This window comes from Tenrec ecaudatus, chromosome 1 (genome assembly GCF_050624435.1).
Source record: "Tenrec ecaudatus isolate mTenEca1 chromosome 1, mTenEca1.hap1, whole genome shotgun sequence".
NCBI classification, from domain to species: Eukaryota; Metazoa; Chordata; class Mammalia; order Afrosoricida; family Tenrecidae; genus Tenrec; species Tenrec ecaudatus.
Genome location: NC_134530.1, coordinates 82,293,894 through 82,299,893, shown reverse-complemented (window position 1 = coordinate 82,299,893; position 6,000 = coordinate 82,293,894).

Sequence of the window (6,000 nt, the reverse complement as noted above, 5' to 3'; positions counted from 1 at the left end):
AACTCATCTTAACAGCATTTTACCCACGATAAAAGATAATGTTCTAAAATTGATCAGGGTAATGATTGTATGCTTCTTCTTGATATGATCGAACTGTATGATTGAGGCTAACTAGCAAAAGAAACTCCACTTTCGTTGGCTGCTGAATGACTTGCCCATTTCTCCCTCCCACCTCAGGAAGCTGATCACTACTTGACTAGCCTATTTTCCCTCCCCTCTTGGGCAAGTCTCTGCTGGTGATTAATTTTAGAATATACTCTCATGCTCCCAGGTTCAGGACACTACAATTAGATTAGATATGCTTTAATATAGCATTTATTTTTATATTGTTCCTTTGGATGTTGTCATCTGAATGGGGTAGCTAATCTTGTATGGTAACCAGGACGTTATAGTCAATTTTGGTATTGCTGCTTTTGTGATAAGGAATGTACCTTGCTCTTCTTAAAGTTACCAGAATGCCTGCTCTTCTTAAAGTTACCAGAATGTTATAATCAATGCTGTACCCTGTAACGCTCCCTAACCCTAAAAAATAGTGACATTAATTTCCCTTTTTGCTTCTGTCCTTGCTTGCTTAAGTCTTAGATGAAGGATAAATGAGTTTTTGTCTTTAAAGATGGACTGAAATGGCAACTCGGAACTGCAATCAAATGATCGCTTTTAGATTCTGGGAGTCCGGTTATAACCGCATAAAAATGCTTCTAAATTATCAAGACATTATAGCGGCTCTCATTCATTTTGGACCCAGAACATGATATCTGGATCAATGTGCCAATAAACTGTAAAAAATGAAGCTGAGAGTCAAGACAACCCCAGGAAGTGGTCTACTCCACACCACATGGGGCTGCCCTGAGTTGGGCGCAGACTGGAGGGAGCAGCCAAAACGAAGGACATTTCTTTTTTTTTGTATTTTATTTTATTAAAAAACATTTTATTAGGGGCTCATACAACTCTTATCACAATCCATACATATACATACATCAATTGTATAAAACACATCTGTACATTCTTTGCCCTAATCATTTTCTTTTTAAAAAAATTTTTTTTTTAAATTTTAACAATTTATTAGGGGCTCATACAATTCTTATCACAATTCATACATATACATACATCAATTGTATAAAGCACATCTGTACAGTCCCTGCCCTAATCATTTTTTTCTCCTCTTTTCTTTTTTTACATTTTATTAGGGACCCATACAACTCTTATCACCATCCATACATATACATACATCAATTGTATAAAGCACATTCATACATTCCCTGCCCCAATCATTCTCAAAGCATTTGCTCTCCACTTAAGCCCCTTGCATCAGGTCCTCTTTTTTTTTCCCCTCCCTCCCCTTTTCCCCCTCCCTCATGTGCCCTTGGTAATTTATACCTCGTTATTTTGTCATATCTTGACGAAGGACATTTCTGTATCAACAGTTCAACATGTGACTTAGGTTGGGTTCAAAGATCGGCGCTGCAACTTACCAGGTATGGGGCATGGGGGATTCTCACCCTGGCTGGTCATCCTCATTGTCAAATAGATAATAATAATCTCTATGAACCCGAGGCTTCATAGGTCAGCTCTGTTGGCTCAGTGTTGGCCTGCTGGTATCACTGCAGGCCAGTGGTTCAAGCTCCCCAGTGGCTTCATAGGAGATAGATGAGCCTAAGTGCTCTGGTTGATACTAACAGCCTCAGAGACCCAAATGGGTGTTGACTTGATGGAAGGGACAGGCATCACAGGTGTTGGTTAAGAGCACAGACTTGCTCCCCCCCACTGCCTCTTTTGTTTCTTGGCTCCACGATATCCACACCTTTGTGCTCTTGGATCAGTTACTTACTTGAATCTCATTTTGTGAACCTCCCCATGAGTATCATAATAGCATCTAGCTCATAGGAGATAATGCATGCATTGGATACTGCATGCAAAGTAAGTGCTTAAGGCATCTTCCCAAGACAATGCTATTCTTTCATCGAGGATGTGAAGAAATACAATAATACAATGAATGGTGAGAGTCTAAAGAGAGTGTGTGGTAGAGACGGAAAGCATGCTCCTGAAGCTTCTGTCCTTGTTTTCTTCCTGCGTTTTGTCTCAATTGCACATATATCTCATGCATGAAATGCTCTCCTTTTCATTGCCTGGAATCATATACACATGTGAAAGGCACCCTTTGCGCAGAGGCTGGACAAAAACACGTGGTGGGTTAGATTTAGTCCATAAACCAGCCTTGTGTGTTTTATAAACACAAATTCCTAATGTTGAAGAAAGGAGACCGGGTAGTGTAGTGGGTTACAAGTTGGGCTGCTAACGGCAAGGTCAGCAGTTTGATTCCACCAGCTACTTCGAGGGAGGAAAATGAGGCTTTCTACTCCCCTAAAAAGTTGGTGTGGGAAACTAAGGCGGCTCTGTCCTGCAGGGCTGCTATGAGTCAAAATTATTTGACGGCGGTGAGTTTTTATTTTAATGAGTTCCAAATGATCAGTCTTTTATCTTTTAATTAATCCTTTTTATCCCTATGTAAGAAATGTTTCCTTACTCCAGGGCCATGAATATGTCCTCCTTTGGTCTATTCCAGACGTTTTATTCTTTTCACACTCACATGAAGGCCTGTGAACTCTCTGGAATTAAGTTTTATAGATGGTACGGAGTATACATTGTACAAGCTGGCTTCTTTGTACTCAAGTTATTAACTTTTTAACTTTAGTGTGGTGTCCCTTTACTGAGGCTTATACTTCTTCTTAGTCATTTGTTTGACAACAAATCTTTGAAGACTAATTAGATACATGCTAGGCACAATGTTGTGTTTTGTTTTTTCCCTGAAGGCAATTATAGTCTTTTGAAAGAAACAAACCTTTTTAATAAATTACAAAAACATGATAAATGTAATAATGCCTTGAAAGTTTTTGTTTTTTCTTCTATTAAAAATGAATTATTTGAAGAAAGTAGCCATAGCTTTAAATAGATTAGCACCTAACCTGTATGCTATCACAGAATAAGTACTATAACATATTGAAAAAGGATTAAGTAAGCAAGTAACTGCACAAGCACACGTGTATGCAGTACATACTGTACAGGAACGAATAAGGTCCCCAGAGTATGTACACACAGGAGTTCAGTGAGTCAGTACCCATCTGTATGTACTCAAGGATCCACAAACTGTTCACGGAAATGCATATTCTGATAAAACTAGGCAGGACATTTCAAACTTGTTTGTGCTAAATAAATTTGTACTACTTCATTATATCATGTCAAGCAGGACTAGTTTGAGGCACTAAGAAAAAGAAAGCATATATTCGAAAAGTGTCCCTATCAGAGCCACATGAATTCTGCCAAAATTGAAGCAAAAACACACATCACATTTGTAGTGAAGCTTGGGGGTGGGGGGGGGGAGTGCAGTGAAATTGTTTTTATTTGACATAGTATATGGGGACAATTTCTCAAAATCAGCAGCTTATAAATGGATGAGACCATGGTGAAGATGAAATTTGTAGTGGAAGACTATCTACTATCAATTTTTTGAGGAAAAAAATTAATTTTGTTCATGCTCTAATTGAAAAATCCTAGTTTTCCTAAATTTCCGTCCCAACTATACCCATAATAGCCCAGGGATTGCATTTTTCACGGGGGAGTTGTAGCACTTCTCTACAGTAACACAAGGTGGCAGCACCAGCCTCCTTTTGAGTTATCTGGAAGCCCAGTTCGCTAATGCTGCGAGGGGGGGGGGGGGCGGTAAGAGCAACATTTTTATTTGCAACTGCTATGCCTTCTAGAATCCAGTTGTTTGTTTGTTTGAATAAAGAAAACTATCTAGATGACCACAATGTTAGTTCTTAACCGTTCTAACTTCTAGTGGAAGAAAAGATTACAGCTTGTTTGGAAGGTAAAAATGCTGACATGAAAACAGAAGAGATGTTGCCATGAACCAGAGGCTGCTTTACAGTAACACTGGTGTCTCATGTTCCTAAAGCCCCCCCCCCCTTTTTTGAAACAAAAAGCTATTTGACAAATAATAAGCCTAAGTTTCCTATTTCAGGAACACAAGGTGCAACAATGTTCCCGTCCAAGCCGGCTGTTCCTTCTAAACTCTCTGTCCTTGTTATTGCCCTGTGCCATCAAAGGCCTACAGGGCTTCCAGGGGGTGAGATCTTCAGGTCCTGTCTCCTTTGGGGCCACTGGTGGGTTTAAACTCGCCACCTGTCTTGGCCGCGGCAGTGCACTTAACCATTATGCCACCAACCAGAAAACCAAACTCACTGCCATCGAGTCCATTCTAACTCACCAAAACTACTCTCAGAAGCCACATTTGGAAGCAGAAATTTCTGAGCACCTTTGGTGGAGACAGCGTGTGGTGTTAGGACTGAATCTCGGTCTGGAAAAGAAGAAACCTGTGTATGGTGGCGCTTCAAAAACCGTGACCGCTAACCTATAAGGAATCTCCTCCTACCTTTCCGAGATTCTGTTTTCTATTTCTACAACTAGGGTAATCATCTCTCAGGTAGTTCCTTCATGGATTGTGGAGACAAAATAAGATCCCGGATCAGTGAATGCAGTTTTATAAACTGTAAAGGGCTCTACTTTACATTTATGAGCTAAGGTAGAAATCATTTCCATTTGACCTCAGGGGAAACCCAGTTAAATAGGCTTGCCTCAGTTTTCTCTTCTGTAAAATGGGACTAATGATAGCAACCGCACTTAACCTCACTGAGCAGAGAGATTGAAATAATAGATATGAAAGTGTATTTTAAAATGAAAGCACTCAAACTTGCACAGGTTCATTATTTTAAGCAAATGTCTCTTTCTCTGAGTTTCACAAACCATCTTGAGGGAAATAATATGAAACTGAATTAGATTCTTAAGAATCGAAGCAGGTTTGACTAATTGTCTTCCGAAGCCTCAAGAAATTGGGCAGTCAGGAAAAGAGGAGATAGCGAGGCCAAAGGTGCAAACAGGGAATAACATGACAGGCCACGCCCAGAGTTGGATCTTGATCAGTGCTTTTTGAATACGTGTATTTAAATTCACCAAGTGTTGTAGAAATAAAATGTGCAGTTGAAATATTCATGATCACCCAGTTAACATTCACTGATGGCTTATTATGTACCAAGGATTTGATCTTTTTTTTTAAGTCCCATTTTAAAGTTGAGGAAACTGAGGTTCAGAAAGGATACTCAGCTTGCCTCAGGTCAAATAGTAGACCCAAAATATCCTGACCTCAAATCCTCTGTTCCTTCCACTTTACTCAGGAGCGTTACTGTGGGGCCTCTGTTCAGTCTAGTGGGAACATTCAAGATATTTAATCCAACAATGATAGCGGCAAGCCAGCCCTTCTGTTTCCCAAAAGCCAGAGGTGGACTGCAGCTGACTTGGAAGAACGTGGACAAATGGGTACTTCTTCGCCAAACCTTGGCTTTCTTAAGTGAGTTACAATGCCTTGCTAATTTGGGCCTCTGGCCTTTGGATTATACAGTTTTATGTAAAGGGACTAGCTACTTTTCCCTTAAATACTGTCGGAGCCAATTCACACCTTTTCAAAATATATATAAATGATTAATTATTTAACGTTCGGGGTTAAAAGGAGAGAGAAATAAAATTATGTGGTAACAAGAGATCTTAGCAGTGAACGCCGTTTAGGTCTCGTGGGAAACATCAGTTATTTAAGAGTGATGTGCTCTTGTTGCCACACATTACAAATTAATCTTTAAGACGGCATTTATCCCTGCGATGTTACCGTGTTTTTATAGACTAGTTTCGTGAACTGGATAGCATTTGAATGTGTGGAATTTGTTAGGCTGTATTTGCCAGATTTTAATTGCTTAACGACCTTGAAATGAAACTATTCTAAATCTGTCCAGCTTGTTTCGTGGCATTTTACATGCTGGTGAGATTGTTAATCTCAGGGTTTAAAGCAGAGTGTGCTTCAATTTGATCGATTTTATGTATCTGTTTAGACTGTTTTATTACTGAATTACATGACACTATACTTCTAACTTGTTCAATTCAGTTTTAATGAGT